The sequence below is a fragment of the Thermobia domestica genome, chromosome 5 (genome assembly GCF_964235325.1).
Source record: "Thermobia domestica chromosome 5, izTheDome1.hap1.1, whole genome shotgun sequence".
Taxonomy (NCBI): domain Eukaryota; kingdom Metazoa; phylum Arthropoda; class Insecta; order Zygentoma; family Lepismatidae; genus Thermobia; species Thermobia domestica.
In genome coordinates, this window is record NC_137458.1 from 149,100,447 (window position 1) to 149,112,531 (window position 12,085).

The 12,085-nt window shown below is 37.4% G+C and overlaps 1 protein-coding gene across 2 annotated transcripts in view; it reads left to right on the forward strand.

The window, feature by feature from the left end:
- The window catches only part of LOC145686170 (serine/arginine-rich splicing factor 7-like), a 56,119-nt gene that overhangs the window by 14,329 nt on the left and 29,705 nt on the right, over positions 1 to 12,085 (forward strand). The gene's annotated exons all lie outside the window — the stretch shown is intronic.

Consider the following 12,085-nt stretch of genomic DNA (forward strand, 5'->3'; position numbering starts at 1 on the left):
TCTTCCGACATAGTGCATGTTCTTGAAACTGTTGCAGTAAAATATTGCACAATGTATAAGAAGAAAATATTTATTTAAGGTAAATATTGAAAGCCTTAATTTTTATTTTTTTAAATAAAATATATAACCATAATAAAATAGAAGAACAGCTTTGAATTTATAGCTTCTTAAATTTATTACTACTTCACAACAATTTGAAATATTTGGAACATTAATAGTAATAATTATGTCAATTGTTTCCTTAAATATAGATGTGTTGAAACAAAGGTTGGTGTTGGAAAAAAAGACTGAAATATTAGTTCCAGGTTTTTTGTACTTTCTTGCGGAATTGTCTGCATTTAGATTGAATTGTACATAATGACATGAACATTGGATCATTGATATGATTAAATACTAAAGCCAACAATAATTCATTGGAAATAATGATACTAGGAACGGTTTTATAAAACTCCATTATCGATTTGAAGATTGTAATTTGGACTAAACTACATTACCTGTTTAAGGCTGTCATATTACTATAAGTAGAAGAGATTACTACTACAATTCCGTATACCCTAATAATAACACTGGATAACAAATTTTCACGAATTTTATGTTTATCTGATTTCTTTTTTAATATCGTTGGGTAGTACTAATAACGTGCATAACATTAGTTTTCCCGAAAGGTCAAAAATCGCCTTAAAGTTCGTCTTTAACCCTTAGAAATAGGGGTAATTTGCCGAATTTTTGCTCCATTTTTCGTTAAAGCGTAATTAAGAAACCATTTGCCCTAACACAACCGGTTATGTCTTGCTTTTTAAGCAAAGGAACTTACTTTTAAACTGTGTAAGTTTATTTGCAATATTACATTATGCGAAACAGACTTTATTCAACAAATTTTGGTTTTATATATATATATATATATATATATATATATATATATATATATATATATATTTACAGAGTGAATCAAAAGTCTGGACACGGTGGAATAAATCGAGAACTTAACTTCGGATCGAAAAATCAAAAAACGCGTGTTTAGTAAAATTAAAAAAATTATCTGATGAAACCAAACTTGATCCTCTAGACCCACCCCCTGGGGGTTGGAGTGGGGTCAATTTTTAAATTTCTAATGGAAACCCCAACTTTTGATTGCAGATTTGGATTCTACGGCCCAAACTATGTAAAATTTCATCAACACTTTTCCGTCGATGCATAACATGGCGCAGTAATCGGGGGAAATAAATGGCCCCTAAATACTCCCATTTCGTTCATGAGCTTGGTTGTATTTCCGAGCTCTGTTCTCGTTCAGTGTCACTGGTTCACTTCTCTGTTCCTTCTTGTCACTGGATAGAAGCACACTACTCACAGACAGAAGACACAGAGAAGGGCACACCTTCTTCATTCGGGCTTCGGGCAGTATCAGTGTTGCAAACCAGAAAATTCAAAAGCGGCGAGTAGAGGACAAAAAATAAAACAAAAGTAAAAGGAAAATTGAAGAAAAGTATGGCTATTGAAGTATCTGCTTATTGCACTATGGTGTTTTTTGACTTCTGTGTCTAAGATGAAAATGTATTGATATAACTGTTTTCTAATCGCTAAAATATGACATTCATTAGGGTCGATTGTACCATTCTCTGATAAAGATAAATTATCGGAATGATCCAACCTTGTCGCGGTAGTAGATCTCATCTTACACAAAATAACACATGACCACTGCGACCAGTGTTGTGTTATCTGACGATTAAAAGATATCAAGATAGTGTAGAATTGGCCCTATAACGTGCAAATGTTCGAATGGTGTGAAATTATCAAAAATAGCCTGTAACTGTCAAGCTAATTTATGTTTGAAATAACGGGTGAACCAAAAGTTTGGCCACGGTAGAGTAACTGGAGAAATACACTTCTGATCATAGATACGCAAAAAAACGTATTTAATATGTTTCAAGAAGCTATCCGATATCATCAAACGCAACACTCCGCCCCCACCTTCTGGAAAGGAGTGGGGGGCATTGATTTTTCAAATGGGAACTCCAATGTTTTATTGAAGATTTGGAGACTGCATCTCAAATAATATAAGGTATAATCAAAACTTTTTCGTCGATGTGTGATATCATGATGTAATCGGCGAAATTAGATGCACCCCTCTTCGTTTATGAGCTTGATATTAGCTCCGACCGTCTGTACAAGGTGCAGTATTTTGAGAAATACGCGTCGGATCAACAAAGTTATTCAATGGTACCAAACACGATTCCGCACCATACCGCTAGGTGGGGTTAGCTGAAAGATTTGAAATGGAAGCTTTTATTTCTTATTGCAGAGTCGGATTCTGCGCACAAACCTGTATAAGATTTAGTCGAAACATCGTTGTCGCTGTGTGACGTGGCGCTGTAATGGCGAAATCAGGAGAACTTCCTATATGAACTTTAATTAGCTTCAATGCTGTGGACGTGATGAAAGAAGTATACATGTGATCAAAAAACAAAAGAAAATGTGTGACTTTTGGGTTTGTTAGGGTGTTTATCGTTCCTTTTCCGCAGCGGGACGCGAGAGATGGGACCTACAGTTGAAAGTGAGATCCGAACCTCTATTAGGTTTTGGAACGGAGACGTTCCCCATGAACAATTGCCGACGAAGTTTGTCCGACCGTCGTCGATTATTGGGTGACAGCAGCGAAAAGGATGTGCTAGTGCTGGTTTAAAGGCGGCTGCCTATTTGTCGGCTTGGCAGCGAACACCGTGACGGCCCCGCCGCTGTTCAGGAACGGCAGCTATGAGACAGACGGTTGTCTTGGCCCAGCAGTGGCACGACGTCGTCCCCCGAAGCGACGGCATCATGATTTTCGCCATCATTTCGCCTGACTTTTGCGAATAGTCGGACTGCGACTCACGAGACTGCTCGCAGTCTCGCAGAGTTTCAGATGGGTGAAATTATTATTGAATTCTTTCTTTACTACTTCTTTCTCTTCTTCTCATTATTATTATTATTATTATAGTATATTATATTATTATCTACTAGTAGTAGTAGTAGTAATAGGAATTGTAGCATTAGTTGTAGTAGTAGTAATTGTAGCATTAGTAGTAGTAGTAGTAGTGATAGTAGTAGTAGTCTGTAAAGGGTAGTAGTCTGTAGTAGTATGTTTTATTTTTATTTTTAATCCTTTCATCCTTTAATTTTTAAATATCTATAATATGCTTTGTCGTATTTAGGGGGGTGGCTTCCGGGCTGAAGCCCCCCCCTCGAAATCTTACTTAGTATAGTAAAGTAAATGAAATATCTTGCAGAATTTTCACATTTCCAGGCAAAGCCCCCCCCCCCCGAAAGTTAGCAAAGCCCCTCCCGAAACAAAATCGTAAATACGACATTATTAATGTGTCATCAATAAATTGATCATATCGGACCCTAGACAAGACTAGTCTGTCGTTCCAATATAATTTCAAAACTAAAGAAGTTATCACTAAAGAACATTGTGTGAACAGAGTACACATTTCAATACATATGTATGGTACCACCTTAATTTCGTGGCATGGATGGGGCCACGGTGGCTCAGTGGTAGAGCGTTCACCTCTGGGGCTTGGGGTCCTGGGTTCAAAACCTGCTCCCGCCAAATGAACTTTGTGGTGGACAAACACCGTGTGCGTCGGTTTTCTCGGGATCTCCCGTTTCCTCTTACTTTCTTAATTCCACCATTTCATTCATCTCTCTCATAATCACCGTCTCCTTTAGCCTAACCGGCAAAATCGTGGGACCTAAAACTCAAAAATTTCATTTCATTTTCGTGGCATGGAGTCCTCTTAAGTACGTTGATCGAACTTTCGTTCGGGATAGACATGACAAAGGTTATAGGCGTAACCTGTAATTTGGGCATTATAGTGGAGCATTTGTACAAGAAGTGATACCTGTGTGTGAGTGTGTGTGTGTGTGTGTGTTATTCGTTTCATTATTGTTTTCTCTTCTCACATGCAACGTATGGATGTGTGAATTATAACACGTTTAGTGGGACGTGACATGGGATTGCAACATTGGGATGGCATTGCTCGTTCGTTCATTCACATGTTAAAGCGACGTTCATCTGAGCGATTCGTTTATAAGTGGCAGGTCGTTAACGGTGACGGATCTGTTGGTAACAATTCTCGGTCTAACAGCAAAATGTCTTTCTTTTTCACCCCAAACAGTTAATTTACTTTCGCCGATTATGGCGCCATATAATGCATCGACGGAAAAGTGTTGATGAAACCTTACATAGTTTTGGCCGTAGAATCCAAATCTGCAATCTAAAATTGGGGTTTCCATTTGAAATTTCAAAGTTGACCCCACCCCAGCCCCCAGGGGTGGGTCTAGAGGGTCGAGTTTGGTTTCATCAGATAGATTTTTTAATATTACTAAACACGTGTTTTTTGGTTTTTCGATTCGAAGTTCTCGATTTATTCCACCGTGTCCAGACTTTTGATTCACTCTGTATATATATATATATATATATATATATATATATATATATATATGGGTGATTCCACGAAAAAGGGAAATTTTCACTTGGAAATTTTTTGTTCCGTTGATGGTCGCCTATTTCGATAAAAATATCACATGCACTTACTACTACTAAGTCCATGTTAATTAGGTGTTCAGCAGAGCTGAATCGTTATTGGTGTAATAAATAAAAAATAATAAACTTTTCAGCACCCACGGAGTTGAGACCATAGGTCACGGAGTTGAGATTAGTTAACACGGAGTTGAAAATTGCTGTGGAGTTGAGAAACGTGATACATCTGGGTGATAAGTTTTGGTTTATAAGTGATTAAGCTTATAATTTACATAAAAATTGAAATAATTTTCCAATAGTTTTTGTAAGTTAGAATTATTCTCCTTATGTTGAATAAAATTCTAACAAACTAGATGACACGTAATTTGTTATACAAAAATACTCCAGAAAATACTGCAAACATATGAAAATATATTTAATGAAGGTTCCAAAATTGAGTATATATATATGAATATGTGACGTAAATAAGAAAAAAAGAAATACACATACACTTATCGAATATTGAAAAATTATTGCGCTTTCAATATGTTGACTATCATATGGAGAGGACAAACTTTTCACATAAGCTTACGGAACAGATGAAGTAGTCATTAAACCTGTTTATTGTCTACTTCATTTGTTTTCTGAGCTTATGTAAACCGTCTGTCTTCTCTGTGTGATCAAGTCAACAGATCGAAAGTGCAATACCGTTGGTGTTAGGAATCACCGTGCAGTTGGTGTTAGGAATTACCTCCCAAACGTTGTCGGTATTGTTTTGAAATGCCCTGTATAATGCACACTAAATGACAGTGTAAGGCACGCATCATTTCTGTTTTCTTTGGATAATTCGATGTTCTTTGTTAAGTAGCCCTCATTTTCCACTCCAATGAAGGAAATGTCTTGAGGAAACAGGGAGGGGCTGTTCTAGTCTACACAGAATGACAACTGCCAACGCTTTTTAAACGTCAGGTTTAGTAGGCCACGAGAAATTCCTCCCGATCCGCGTCATAAAATTGACTGTCCGTACATTACATTGCTCTCAGACTCTTCGACAATCCCTGAAAAGAAAACAATTAGCTGATCATAAGATTGAGACGTCAATAAGTTAAAAACAGATACCATCCATCTTGACTTGACTGAAGTTTTACCTCCGGTTACCTTACAGCACCAAATCTGAACTTCCGCGAAACACTCCTTAAATGGGCTAGGACCCACCAGCCGGCCTTTGAGTGTGAATGACACGTGGTCAGCGTGTCGGCTCCTACGACCGTTGCGATGGTCTGCGCGATCAGATTTCAGTACATCTCTACTCAAATGAGTTTTTCAATTGCCTCACTGTGCGAAGTAAACACCATTAATTTTTGAGCTTCCACCGGGAAACAAACCCAGAACCACGCACGAAAGACGAGCATACTAGTCACTAGACCATGAACGAGCTTTATTTCTATCAATATATTGAAAGAACAAATATTTGGAAGAGCATGAGCATAACAAACACTATAGGATTATCAACTCCGTGAACTTGTCTCAACACCGTGGATTCCTTAGTTTTCAGATGGACATGGAGTTGAGAAAATCGAATATAATTTATCTTTACCGGCCCACTTTTTAACCAGTACACGTGAGTAATTGTGTACGAATTTCCTACCTTAAAGCGCAGGTTCCTCAAGGGAAAGAAGGTATATACCATACAAATACATTCAGTAATAAATACCATGGTGTTGAGTACCAATTAATATACGCACCTGCTTTCCACACACAAAAATATTTTTCCTATAGCTTTTAACACATGCACACAACTTTTTCTGTTCTCCAGTTAAACATATCTGCCTTGTCTTCTTGTGGGTGTTGTCAATGTGGACGACCATGCTATCTGTTGAGAGCAATGACAATTTTTTTTCATGCCATGGAGTTGAGACCAAATAGAGGTGACAGAAACGACGCATAGTCAAGCTTTCGAAAATAATCGTTATAAAGGTTTACTTTCCACAAAACCGAAACATTGAAGTGTTCTCTTCCATTTAATTACCATTAAATGATGTTTGATTTGCGACTTCAGTTGTAATTTATTGAGTAAAATCAGTCAACTGTAGTCTGTGACAGCCCACGGTGTTGAGAAATTGGGTAATAATTAATTTTTTACGTATGTTTCGTGTTATATTTGCAAACTGTTATACATGGCATACCTACTTTGTGACGGTTACTACCAAACAAAATAAAAATGAGGTGATTCTTTTTAGTAGTAGTTTGAAGAAATGCCCGTGACAGAAAATTTCCCTTTTTCGTGGAATCACCCATATATATATATATATATATATATATATATATATATATATAAACTTGTATACTTTTCGGGTCCTCATCTGGAGAACCACAAAAGATATACCAATCAATGAAATAGTTACATTGATTCTTTCCAGATGGCAGTACAAGTCAACAGACACTGGCTCCAGTTATTAACGTAACAATCGATGTAACCGCTTGATGGATTCGTACAGCAACGCTAATGGTTCCAAGTTAATCTGCAGCGTTGCTATATAGTGAATTTCTGATTTCCTATAACGGCTGAAGGAGGCCTGGCAAGGTGTACCATTATAATGCATTTTCGCTTTATTTTGACCTGAATAATACGCTTTATTCTGACCTCTGTTGTCCGTGGGCGCCATTTTTTAGAACACTCGGTATATATATAATTTCAGGGGGGAGGGGGTATGTTTTGTAGTTCTTCTGAAAGTATGTTCTAAAGCTCAGGCTTTCCAATGCTCCTATATTTCCTTTTTTTCCTATATGTTTGCGTCTCTTCCTATAAACTCGTATATTTTAACGAAACCACCTATATTTTTGTGGCATTGCTACTTCCACTTGTGAAAATAACATAAGGAAATAAAGTGGGTGGTTGAAGGGCCTTCCCTCTTCGAAGTAGGGTGATTGGATGGAGACTCTTCTGTCTTTCGTCCTTTTCTACTTATTGTCTAAAGATAATTACACCAAACAATATACAGTTAGCGCAAAAAGTATTCATACACATACAAAATGGAACAAAAAATAAACTAGTTTCGTCATATTCATTAAAAAGTTCAATGGAGTAGTGATGGTAGTGATGGAGTAAAGACTTGTAAATAATTTATTTAGGTGTATCAATACTTTCTGCACTAATTGTAGGCAAATAATTGTAGAATATGTTACACATAGTTAAATCTTACCTTAAAAACGCCAGCTATAGAATGTTTACATTTTAGATTTAATGTACATTTCATTTAGATCTTGGAGACGTATACTTACAAATACTGATTTTTCTAATACAATCCTTTTTACACTTTTCTTATGGTCGTTGCGTCTAGTGAGCTACATACAAAAACTAAGAAACTCGTATAAAATTTTGCTACGAGATAATTACCTATTAAGTTATATTTAGAGTGGAATGTATGTTCATATAACAATTGGTGTAATTTCCATGTGATTTTTTTTTTTATTTATTTATTTATTTCTACCTATTGGATAATTGAAGTGTTCCCTTTTCACAGCTTCACGAAACCTCTGTAATTTTTTCGTCGTGATTTCCTATATATTTTTTCATTAGCATTGGAAAGACTGAAAGCTGTGCAGAATATTCAAGTTATAGCGGGATGTAGCCAGTTTAAAAAAAAAAAAAAAAAAAAAAAAAAAAAAAAAACTTTTTTTTTTTGTGCGTTAATATAATAATACATTATACCCTGTAATATTTAATATGAAACAAATATATTAGGCACGGTTTCAGAGGACACTATTATATTCGATTACAAAATTGAAATTTGGACAAGATTGGGTTGCCAGTTCTTACGTTACTGTAAGTGGAAGAAATACTACAGTTCCTAATACCGTAATAATAATAATACATCAGTTGAGAGAAAAATGTTGGAGCATGTAAATAATGTATTGATACAGAATATTTTTTAACATTTATATTTCCAACATTAACTTTCGACTATTGAGATGTAGAATCTCAAGTAAAAGTTGTCAGAATTATGACACTGATTTCAATACTACGTTAAGTAGATAAGAGGTCAGAAGTTGCTTTCGATTGCGAAACCTATTGATATTGTTCTGGTTCTGTACGTATATAAGCTTCTCACCAAACGACCGTTTGTCATTTTAAAGCTTTAATTAATAATAGTAGCAAAATTATACAGCTAAAGAAGGAATAAAAGTTGAATATGTAAAACGATATGCTCTATTATCTGCTGTTCTCAATTTTGAATTGTTCGCAAGTTTCTTCATGTTTTTAGATAGATAATTTTTCACTCGAAAAAAAAAAAAAAAAAGTCGCGTCTCTCTCTCTCACATCATAGAGACGCGCATACTCAAAAGCCACTGGTTTAACGGCTCCTTTTCAAACATACCCTTGTCCGCCCAAAATAAATAAATTCGGAGGGTTGACAAAAGTGAACCCCGGAGCCCTCTGCAGGAGGGGAAACATACTATTTAAGGACCAGATCTTCAAGGAAGGGCGATCGGCCCGAACATAGCCCCCACCTTGAAATAATGGTGTTTCAAGAATATGAATATTAAAACGAGATATGTAATACAACAAAATAGAAAACAACTATATATATATATATATATATATATATATATATATATATATATATATATATATATATATATATATATATATATATATATAAAATATACAAATAAACAAGAAAATACACTAAATATGAATAAGAGTATGATAAACACAATATGAAAAGTTGATACTTGAATGCACGAGTGTATCTATCTATTTGCATCAAACGATAAACGAGAGAGCTACAGAATGGGGCTCCTCAAATCCCCAGCAGCTGTTCTTATGTTCTTAAGTCCATCACTGCCACTATGGATGTCCTTGACACGACCCAGCCTCCACTGAAGAGGGGGGAGATGAGGTTCCTTTAATAGCGCCAAGTCTCCTTCTTTGAGGTTATCACGTCGGGTCCACCACTTTGGCTTCTGCTGTAGGCGAGATAAATACTCTTGAGACCAGCGCTGCCAAAAGTGTTGTACCATTCGCTGCACTAATTGCCATTTCTTCAGGTGGGATATTGTCGACAAGGTGAGATCTTGTGTCGGAACAGCAAGCATCGGTTCTCCTATAAGGAAATGTGCCGGTGTTAGAGCACATAGGTAATTAGGTTCTTCAGATAAGCGGACGTGAATTAAAAATCTCTTCAATCTGGGTCAAGATGGTATTCATCTCCTCATAGCTCACAGTTGCATTACCCACAATTCTTTTAAGATGTTTCACACTACATACACCAATCTTCCACAAACCACCAAAATGAGGGGTAGAGGGGGAATTGAAATGCCATCTTATGCCCTTTTCGCTCAGGTAGGACGAAGTCAGCTGGCTGTCCTTCGTATGCACATTGTTTGATCAGGTCTGAGTTCCTTATTGGCTTCTACAAAATTCTTGCCGCAATCACTATACATATCACAAGGGAGCCCTCTCCGAGATACAAAGCGTTTTAACGTCGTTAAAAATGACGCACCGCTTGCGTCCGACACTAGCTCGAGGTGTATTGCTTTAGTTGCAAAACATACGAAAAGAGCAATATATGCTTTGTATTTCATTCGGCTTCTCCCGTGACTGTTTTTAAATAACAGTGGTCCCGCATAATCTACACCTGAGAAAAGGATCTACTAGGGTTTACACGAGCCTGGGGTAACGGTCCCATAATTTGAGTTTCTGTTCTGGCCTCGAACCGATGACACCTTACACATTTTCGAATTATGTTTCTTACTAAATTTCTCACATCAACAACCCAGAATCTTTGGCGAAGAATGGACAAAACTAGCTGAGGACCCCCGTGGAGCGTATTGAGGTGCTCCTTTGATATAAAGCTCTGTAAGCTTATGTTGTTTTGGCGATAAAACCGGATGCTTTTTGTTTATGGTGATTTTTGAAACATTGCAGTTTCTCAGGAAATGCTTGCTTTTGAACTTTTCACTAAACGCATTAAAGAATCTTCCAGCTCTTCTGTTGTTAATGCGCCTTGAAGCTTCTGGAGGGGGTTTCTGCAGTTGTAGACAGAGCGGCGACACCAGGCTACAACGCGTTTCACTTTGCGCAGAGGAGCCGAGATGAATAACGGCTAGTGATATCCTCCACCGTAACTGCGCACATAGCACTGACACGCTTTTTCCTTTCTTCCATTACGTTGTCAGATATGGGAGGTAGTTCCGCGGCCGTTGGCAACACTAGATCGTGCAACTAGCTGGGACCGTTCCACCACAATGAATGACACACTAATTCACAAGGGTTCACACCCCTGGAGGCACAATTAGCAGGGTTTAGCAAGCCGTCTACAAAACCCCATTCCGCTGCACGAGCTGTTTTTTGTTTTTCCGCGACACGATTCGCCATAAATGTTTTCCATTTGTCAGGGGAAGAAGTAATCCATGCCAACACAACCCGTGAACCGGTAAATGCCTCTACCTCTTGCACCTCAAACACAAGGGCATTTGAGATTGCATTGAGCAACTTCGCCAACAACAATGCAGCGCACAACTCCAATCGAGGGAGAGAAACAGTTTTAATTGGAGCCACCTTTGTTTTTGCAGCAATTAGCTGCGCACTGACCGTTCCATTTGAAAGCTCGGCCTGCAAACACGCCACTGCAGCATAAGCTTGCTCGCTGGCATCCGAAAAGCCAATTATTTGACATTTTTGAGTGTTGGGAGGCATGATACACCGTTCAACTTTTGCCTCCTAATAGGGACAGTTCCTTCCACAACGACTGCAGAAGCACCTTCGCCTTGATGGTTACCGGTGAAAGAAAACCAAGTGGATTGGAGATTTTGGCGATCTCAGATAATATCATGCGCTTGGTTCACACATCACGCTGAAAGGGGGAGAAGTATTAAATCTAAACTCGTCACTGATTAGTGACCACTGCACTCCGAGGGTCTTGATGGTGGTGTCATCGTTGAACTTCAAAGGCACACACACTTCGCGCATATGAGACGTATGGCTTCTAGCACTTCCGGTTCACTCGATGCCCATTTTCGCAACTCGAAGCCTTTCTGCCTCTCTCTCTCTCACACTCACACACACACACACACATACATACATATATATATATATATATATATATATATATATATATATATATATATATATATATATATATATATATATATATATATATATATATATATATATATATATATGTTTTGACTTACAATGTTCTGCTGCAAGCAGGTTTTATTTAGGTTTCTTTTGGTTAGATTAGGTCATGCATTCCTGTTAACAAAATCCATAAAATTTTCTTTTATGCTACTTGAAACGTGAACATCCATTTTACTGCTTTTGACATTGCTCACAGATCCGATTGGAATGTCTTTTACAGATATATTTGTTTCACAAACTGTATTTGCTCTTACTTTTGTTGTCTGTTCCCTTTCACATGTGGCATATACCTCTTTTCCTCGGAGCATCAGCGATACTCGTCGTTTGATGAACACACTCCTCTAGTGTCTCTCCACGGAGCGATCGTACGATTTCTTGGGCTGCACTTGTTCTTATCATATTTTTGTTTGTTTGATGTAGTTTTTAGTTGAGTTGATTTT